The following is a 9,682-nucleotide window of genomic DNA, read 5'->3' as shown; positions in this document are numbered from 1 at the left end:
ATTCAGTCTTAGAAATATTCTGCATAGTGTATTGCAACAATCAAAAGTACAGTGGTGCCCTGCAAGACGAATGGCTCACAAGACGGAAAACCCGCTAGACGAAAGGGTTTTCCGTTTTGGAGGTGCTTCGCAGGACGAATTTCCCTATGGGCTTGCTTCGCAAGACGAAAATGTCTTGCGATTCCTGGGGGGTTTTTTTCGCTCCCCACCCCCTTTTTCTAAGGCACTAAACTGGTAATAGCCTTTTAGCAGCTAATCCGCTAATCCCTTAAGCCTTTAATAGCCGCTAATAGCCGCTAAACCGCTAATAGCGCTAATCCGCTAATGGGCTTGCTTCGCAAGACGAAAAAACCGCTAGACGAAGAGACTCACGGAACAGATTCTTTTCGTCTTGCGAGGCACCACTGTATAAGATTGTTGACAGCACAAATGGGTTTAATTTGGACAACATAGAATTAGCCATAGTGAGGAAGGGTGTGTCTGCTCATATATGTAAAATAGCAGGTGCTTTGTATTTGGCAAATATATTCCAAAATCAACCATTGCCAGGTGGTATTGTTAAAATCAGTTGTGAAATATTGGCTTGGTGCCACTATTGCTGCAAGGTTTTCCAAGTGTGAAAGAAAACAGCAAATGTTCAGAAGCTGATTGTCCAAAACCAGCAAAAGGCAGAGTACAACGGAACAGTACTCACTGTGCACCTACCAAGACTTGAAGTGAAAGACTAGTGATGTTACTGAAGTCACAAAGTCAGTTGCTGCAATCATAAGAAAAAGTCTATGGGAAGCGCTCCATGATATTGCAAAGGAGAATAAACTAGAAGTACACCTGTGAGAGGAACCCATCTGTGTGTAGGCAAGAATCTGCATCTGTGTATTGTGCAATTTGGGAAGATACCAGTCCAGGTTAATACTGGTGACATGACTGATATACTTAGAGGTGATGTTGGTTTATTGGGGAGCCAATCAATCAGCATGAATGCCAGGGGAGACATCAACACCATAAGATGGCAGAATAGCTTTTCTTTTCATATATAGATAGATATAGATATAGATGATATAGATATAGATCGATATAAAGATATAGATATATATCAAAATTGATGAAACAAATCTATGAAGTCCAATCTATGAAACAAAGAAGTTATGTAATTATTTGACTTAACTATAATATATATATATATATATATATATATATATATATACACACACCGTATATGTGTGTGTGTGTGTTTCACAAGTTAACTTCAAATCAATTACATAACTTGTTTTATAGATTTGACTTCCCACCCCCACCCCCACAGTGTTTTTATTCAAATTCTTATATATCAAGCTCCTATTACAAAAATCCCTCTAATACAGTGGTACCTCGGCTTACAGATGCTTCAGCTTACAGACTCCGCTAACTCAGAAATAGTACCTCAGGTTAAGAACTTTGCTTCAGGATAAGTGAGTCCCCATTAGCTAAAGTGGTACCTCAGGTTAAGAACGGTTTCAGGTTAAGAACGGATCTCCGGAATGAATTAAGTTCTTAACCCGAGGTGCCACTGTACAATTATTTTATCATTTTTATTTCGCTGCTCGTATCTTGAATTCTGCCAACAATTTCCTTTGATTATAATACTTTTTCAAATAGTCCACAAAAGGCCTCCACTCTTCTATTTAAAAAGTCCATCATTTTGGTTTCTTAATTTTGCTGTCAGCTTTGTCATTTCCACATAATTCATTACTTTTAAAAGCCATTCCTCCTTCATTGGAACCTCCTTTTCTTTCCGTTTCTGTGCCAATAGTATTCTAGCTGCTGTTGTCTCACACGTTTAAACTAGGTAACTCTAAATCTTAAAAAAATACTTATCGAAATAGCGAATTTTGTCAAGACATGTTAAAGCGCTCAAAATTAGAATGAAATTGGGGAGCGAGGGAGGGGGCAGACTTCTTTTGTGAAGAGATTTACTGCAACTGTGAAGACTTTTAGATCTCTTCAGAGATTGCCTGCCGTGAGGGAAAGCAATCTGCTTAGGCCACTTTTAATGCAGTCTCAACATAAAGAAAAGGGCTGCTAGGTAAATGGGAAGGGTTTCGAAGAGATGTGGGGAAAGAGGAGCAATGAAGACGACTTTTATTGAGCTTTCTCAACTCAGATGGCTTCACAGAAACAGTCTGTGGTGGCAGTTTCAGGCCTCCACACTTGCCATTTCTGTCAAGGACAGCTCCTTCTGAGGTGATTTGTTTGCGCAAGAGTCGAGAAAAGGCGAATTTTGATTTTACGATGGAGCTGGCGCAAAGTTTCGGTCAGCCATAGCAGAAGACTGCTGTCTATTTTTGATAATTCTCAAAATATTCTTTTTAAAGAGTTACTACTTTTCTTTGTCGTATGGCAGCTAGATCAATAAAAGCAAGATTCCGCACATAGTTAAGTCTGAGGGCATTCTTCACCCTCAGAACATTATGGACTATAGTTGTCATAGATATAGAACCTACTTGTCATTGATTTAAAATCCGATTGTCCCACACTTGTTTCTTTTGTTACTATAATTGTCTTGTTTGTTTTACATCTATATGTACATTACACTTTGATGTTAAAAACTTAAAAGAAAACAATGGGTTCCATGGGGAATCAAATAGCACACTGTTGGAGGCGTAACGGCACATGGGAGAAATACAAAGATATAAGGAAGAATAAGTCATTATGCAATAAAAACAAACAAATCATTTGCCACCTGCTGATTTACAGTGTATAGAAACATACAAGTTTGGCAGTAAGCTTCCTGTATCCTTATGAACCTGGAATACAGAGATATTTTGGCAACTGAGCCAAGAAGTATTTTCAACAGATGTTCCCAGTTAAAGCATGCTATCTTCATGGAGACTCAATCAAAAAGTGTGTTATGATTTCCCCAATGTATTCTGTTTTCATTCACAAGCAACTTCAGTTGCTGAAAATACTTTTTAAAATAACTGACCTGTGTATATGGATATATGCATTCATATGTTTACATGGATTCTTGTATTCCTTATCAATTTTTAGAAGACTTTATTTCACTTGTAGTAAAACTTCATAAACATTAGCATCTATGTTTGCATTTGCCAGTTGAATCCAACATCTTTTTTATATTCATGTGAGGCCCAAACTCAAGAAAATAACATTGTAATCCTGTGTTGCCTGGTCCAGAAACTGCTGGTCCAATGGTTTGAGGTAGAATAACTGGGTCCATAAATCTAATCTTCCCTAGCCATCTTTAAAAGGTTTCTGTTCCACGCCATGCCATGAACTGAGCAATCTAAGGTTGCTTTGTGTACAGCCTAACAAATTCCCTTCTAATAACATATTTCCCAGTGGAGGCTATGAAAAAGATAATGATGGCAAAGATAGCAACCAAGTTGAGATACATGGAACATTATTACCACCATCGAGTTACTGCTTTTACAAACCAGTTTCCTGAGGCAGTATTGTGCTGTATGTTATAAGGATTATTTCTGGTATATTGCTTCCCCTCCCCCCACGACAGAACATTCTGTTGTTATATATCTTATGGCAGCTATAAACAGGATTACACTTACTTTTACACAACCAGCAGTACTTCCAGAAGTATTTGTTCAATGTATTAAAGCATGGCTTCTTAGAAAAGTAAGAAAGCAAAGCCACAACAGACATTCTGAATGTTACTTGCAAAACAGTCCTAATTAACCAGTCAATGTTACAAAAGCTTGTGATTGATTTTTCAGGGGTTTTTTATGCTAGTGGCAAGAAAATGAGTTCCTTCAGGAATCATAAGGACACAGTTATTTTAGTATAGAAATTGATATTTTGCCTTATCACCTCCATAGTGGAAGTGCCCAAAGCACCTTTGTGATGGAATGAATGGACTTTGGCCTGCACCGAAGGAGGAAAATGAGGTTAAGCAACCCAACTAAACCTACCCTTCCGTCACCAGTGCCTCCAGGGAGATATTTTCCACACTCCAAAATCTGGTTCCTCCTACTGTTTCATGACCTCTCGTAATAACAATAAAATATCAAGTTCTGCTCCTTCACAGCCTCTCATAATCATTTGCTTTTCTTTACCCTTCTTTATGGTTTTGTCTCCAAGTTCAGTGAGGGCAACTAAAAAACTAAAACAGACTAGACTAGAAGATTCTTTCAGGTAACTTATGGATTTCTTATGAGCTGCAATATACCAAAAGAAAGGCAAAAAGCTGTGGGAAATAATTGTGGGTTTTTTTGTTTATAAAAGCCTTATACCTTTTTTGCTGAAGGTACCGTATTTGGGAAGATATCCAAAAAGTTCATGCTAAGGGCAAAGAGGTACCCCCAGCACGTAAAGGGTAAGGAGATTCTACAAGGAAACTATTCACTCATGCACAGGTCAGAAGTGTGAAAATATTTTCCTTCAAGCTGAACATAAATCAATAATCAGGTATGGTATGCAGGTCGGAATAAGAATGAACTAGCCCAGACAAAATATAGGACATGACTGTATCTTAATGTTCAGCATATCAATATTGTGCATGTAGATGGGTAGCTACAAAAGACAAATTTGACAGAATCAGGGGACCTTTTATGTTTTCTGTAAATGGAGATAGGCTTTGCCACCATTGCCACAGATTGCTTTACGGAGAGGATATATGCACATTTTGGCTCGTTGTTGACCTTTTTTAAAGGGCATAAGTGATATAAGAATATGCATGACATGTTAGTATCTGTTGTAGGCCTCTTTATTGTATATTGATTCTATGTCCCACCCCCCAGCCCTGTACTCTAATGCTTCTTGTTTTGGTATAGTGTTCTATCCGTGTTTAAACTATTTCAATCAAACTATTTCAAAAATAAGAATGAACTAGCCCATTCACAATACCGGGATGCACATCAAACAAAAATGACTAGACAAAAAATGAAATTGAACCCCACCAGCCTAAAGTGGGGGAAATGCAAGATTGCTGTTTCACAACTTCCTCTTTGGTTCATTTCAGCCTTAAAAGCCATCTCTCAGTTCACATAATGACTAGTAGCAGAGTTGCTTTCTAACTAACTAACTAAGCAAGCAAGCTTCCCTGAGGATTACAGTAAGTGCAGCAGAATTTCTATACAAAATACTAAGAAGCATGGAAAACGTAGTCCATTTAATCAAGGTCTTTTCTTTTTTTGGCCACATTGATTATGTGCTTTGTCATGGAGCCTTTACTTCCTAAAGCCCTCTGTGCATCTGGCACAGAGGGCTTTAGGATCACCAAGCATCAGTGAGATCAATTTCTGGCAAAATATCTTACTGGTTATCATTAGGGCTGAATGTACCCCCTTCTACACACACAAGATTAGGCTTACCTTTTTTTGAGGTGGCATGAAGTAAACCTGTTTCCAGCAGCAGCAATCTACCTTCAGCTCTGAGTTGCCAATGCAAATAGTAAATTTCCTGAATCAAAAGATAGCTATTTGTACCAAAGTGCTGCCAATTTTTCAACCAGCCCCTGTAGCGCTACTTCTAATGGGAGCTTAATCGGCAGGCATTTTGCAGGCACTGATATTTATGTCCACCCTATGAAAAATTCACCTGCTGATTTCTTCAAATCACACTATATTCTGGTCAGTTGGCAACATTCAGAGAAACAGCTCCCTGTTGGAACTTCTAACTATACATGTTGCTTTAGGGTTTGGCCTTCATCAGCAATGGTTGTGATGCGCTATTACTATAAGAAGAGCCAGCTTGAGTTTCAGGCATGTCAAGGCAAACAGGAAGCAGTACGGATTGTGCCAAGGGAATTGCAGGCTGGGGCTGATGGGAGATGTAGTCCACAACAGGACGACACCAGATTGGGGATGGCTGAGCAAGACCCATAGGCTCAAGTCAATGTCCTAATGCTGCTTACATTCAATCCAGGCTGAAAATGTGCTTTTGGCCTGGGTCCACTCTGTGTGGCGTGTGTGAAGCAAAAGCCTTCTTTCTCATGCTGTGACTCAATCCACAGCTGGGAGGTTTTCCAAGCACATTTTGAAGCCAGTCTTCTGTTGCAAGCCTCTACTGTGTCTTTCAGGCCTGTGTACTGTGCAGAAGTTTAACAAACGAACATTTTCCAAACACGGGGATGAAATCAAACTTTCGCCACATAATAATTGAGTGGAACGGAGATGGTTGGCAAGATCAACTTGCCACGCTATTTAAAATTCTCCCAAACAAAGCAAACGTTAAAAGGTACAAAGTCGTGCATTCTATTATGTTCTCCCTAATCAAGATGCATTCTGGGAAGTGGTCAATCTTATTTACGATAAGAATATATATGCTGCTTAGATTTATTTAATAAGCAGCAACCAGTAATAAGGAAATACAGTGCCACTGTCTTCTGCTCTGGTCAGACCTCACCTGGAGTACTGTGTCCAGTTCTGGGCACCACAGTTCAAGAAGGACACTGACAAACTGGAACGTGTCCAGAGGTGGGCAACCAAAATGGTCAAAGGCCTGGAAACGATGCCTTATGAGGAACGGCTAAGGGAGCTGGGCATGTTTAGCCTGGAGAAGAGGAGGTTAAGGGGGGATATGATAGCCATGTTCAAATATATAAAAGGATGTCACATAGAGGAGGGAGAAAGGTTGTTTTCTGCTGCTCCAGAGAAGCGGACATGGAGCAATGGATTCAAACTACAAGAAAGAAGATTCCACCTAAACATTAGGAAGAACTTCCTGACAGTAAGAGCTGTTCGACTGTGGAATTTGCTGCCAAGGAGTGTGGTGGAGTCTCCTTCTTTGGAGGTCTTTAAGCAGAGGCTTGACAACCATATGTCAGGAGTGCTCTGATGGTGTTTCCTGCTTGGCAGGGGGTTGGACTCGATGGCCCTTGTGGTCTCTTCCAACTCTATGTTTCTATAAAATAATAGGAAAATGATATACTCCACAGCTTCTAGGGTCTCACATGCTTCAGCATTTATGGCAGCAGAGCCTGTGTTCAGGAACACAGGCTGCCCCTTCTCCTCTGTTCTTTCATCATATGGGAAGGAAATAACCCAGCCGAGCCACATGATATCCTTTCTCAAATGGGTGCCTCTTCCTCCTTTTAAGAGTTGGCTGTGCTGTCTGGGGCTGATGGGAGTTGGCATCCAGGAGGGTGCCATGCTAGCAAAGTCAGTTTTAATGACTTCCTTTGAGACTTAGGAGCCTGCAGGAAGAGTTTGGTATCTTGCAGCCTTTCATCATCTCCACCTTTGTCTAAGTGAAGCCCATCCAGGCTGATGATTAGTTGGGCTGCTCATAAATAGGGATGTGGGGCGGGGAGGTGGGAAGCTGAATTTTGTTGTGGAGTTTTCCAACCAAAGTTTACAAAAATGAATATTTTAGAGGGAAATGTGCATGGAAAACAAACCAGTTTATATATTAGGAGAAAAATTGCCTGCATACAAAAAGTGTGTCCATCAGAAGAAATTCACATGAAAACGCCGACCCATTTTCACGAGGACTCCTTTTAAAAAGTATAAATCCGCGAATTGCTTCAGAGAACTGAATTTAAGATTTAGAAATCTGTAAAACTGAGAGGACCGAAACTGACAGCTCCTTCCATCCCTACTCATGAGCAAGCAGCTATTTTGCACACTGTAAAAATATTAACCAGAGAGGGAAAAACAGCAGCCAGCTCAAAAGCTTAAAACAGTGTAGAAATAAAATCATACCCTGGGTTAGGAGAGAGAACAACCTGGCAGATCAAAACCAAATTAGGTGTTGGAGCTGCTCCTGACAACTGACTTTGTCTTATACTCCTCTAGCCAAAATATCCTGGAATTCCTTTGCAAATTCTGAAAGAACAATTGCAAGGTTAATTGCTTGTCATAAATGTCACCCCAATTTTCCTGTAGGAGGGGAACTTGAAACAAAAGAAAACAGGGATGCTCAAGGACAACCAATCAGAGAGGAGAGAGAAAATGTTCAGTTTGTGGTGATGACAGGTAAGAAGAAAGGATGGTTGGGGGGAAATGGATAAATATTGAAAATGCCTTAACCCAGGCCCCAGAGAAGGATTGTGTTACATAAACATGGTTGAAATGTCCAGGTAAGAATGACTACTGTATGCAGATCACATATATGAAGCCCTAATCTTATTAGAACAAAGCTTTAAAAATGTTTTGCTGTCATGAAGACAAAAGTTTTCTGCCTGTGTTTCTGCTTGCAGGAGTCCATTGTAAGGTAATGCTGGCCCTCTAGTGTTCAAAGGATGAAAATTTCCCATAGCAAAATTTAATTTTCACAAATCCAGAGCCACTCACATGTACATCCTTCAGTGAATGACTCACAGCTGAACATGCAAACCTATATTGATCTGGGTGGTATTATAGAGGGCCTTTTTGGTAGCAGCACCCTTCCTGTAGAATGCCCTCCTGTCAGATGCCAAAGAGATAAACAATTACTGTATACGATCTTCTGTAGACATCTGAAGGCAGCCCTGTACTGGGAAGCTTTTAATGTCTTATGTATCGTGTGTTCTTTATATTCTGTTGGAAGCTGCCCAGAGTGGCCGAGGCAACCCAATCAGATGGGTGGGGAAGAAATAATAATATATAATTATTATATAAATGCACTGGCTGTAGTATTTGGCCTGTACAGTGACACGCACATTCAAGCAACCACTTGACAATGCAGTTATGAAGCAATGAATGCATGTGTGCTAACTCAACCACATATCAGCAGCAACTTGATCCTCAGCAGATCTACCCAGTAGAGATGCTACTGAACTCCCTATAGTTGCTTTTTGGCTCAGAATGCAAAGAATGATGACTTATAATGCTTGCTTAAGACACAAGTCAAGCATTGCCAGCCCCTGAGTGCCTGAGATTTAAGGAAGCTCAGCTGAATTCTAGAAAAAGTTCCCTTTTGCTTTGCAAGACTTGAATAACGCAAGAGAAAGCTTTACACATGGATATCCAAGGCATGGAATTACACCAGGAAAGGGGTTACCCAAATGGCTTATTACTAACTCTAAATCCTGGAGATACAGACAACATCTGGCTGAATGTAAATGACAGGTCAGCATGATTTTCTGACATAGGAGCTTGAAGGATGTTTGGAGAAGAATTAAAAGGCTTAGTGCGTTGCCAGGCTGCCGACTCAGGAGCCAGCCAGGTGGGGGCCTCCAGCGCTTTGAATAGATGCTCAGCAGATGGCAGGTGCAGCTTTGTCCACAGAGGTGCAATCTCCTGTTTTCCCACCTCCAAACCTGCTGTAGCTTACAGTATTCCAGCTCTGCACTGTAGCAGATGGGGCCGGATGGTTGCTGTATAGAGATGGAGATGGGCTGCAGTTTCAGCTGATGGACACATGGGAGAAAGTCAGCTATAGGCCAAGGAGCAAAGCAGAAACCCAAAGAGTTGCCTAAGACGAGTTTGCTGTATTTAGGAATGATGCTGCATTGTGTTACTGTCAGGATCATAATCTGGTACTCCTCCTTTGCGACCATGCCAGCTGGTAGGTGCTGCGGCAGAACAATTAGGAGTACCCTGGGAACTATGGTGCAGTTTGATATTCTTGATTTATGTTCTTATGGGGCAGGGAGCTCCTCTTTAGATGGTAATGTGCCTAACTTCAAAATGTAGCAAATCTACCCATCTGCGTTTGAAGCCCCCTCTACACATTTTGCTTCGTGGGGTTCAGAACATTTCATTCATTCATTTATCTAAATGTTTATATATATCATAAATAACATTAAAGC

This window comes from Podarcis tiliguerta (assembly GCF_965153285.1).
Source record: "Podarcis tiliguerta genome assembly, chromosome: 4".
NCBI lineage: Eukaryota > Metazoa > Chordata > Lepidosauria > Squamata > Lacertidae > Podarcis > Podarcis tiliguerta.
This window is presented reverse-complemented; position numbering follows the sequence as displayed.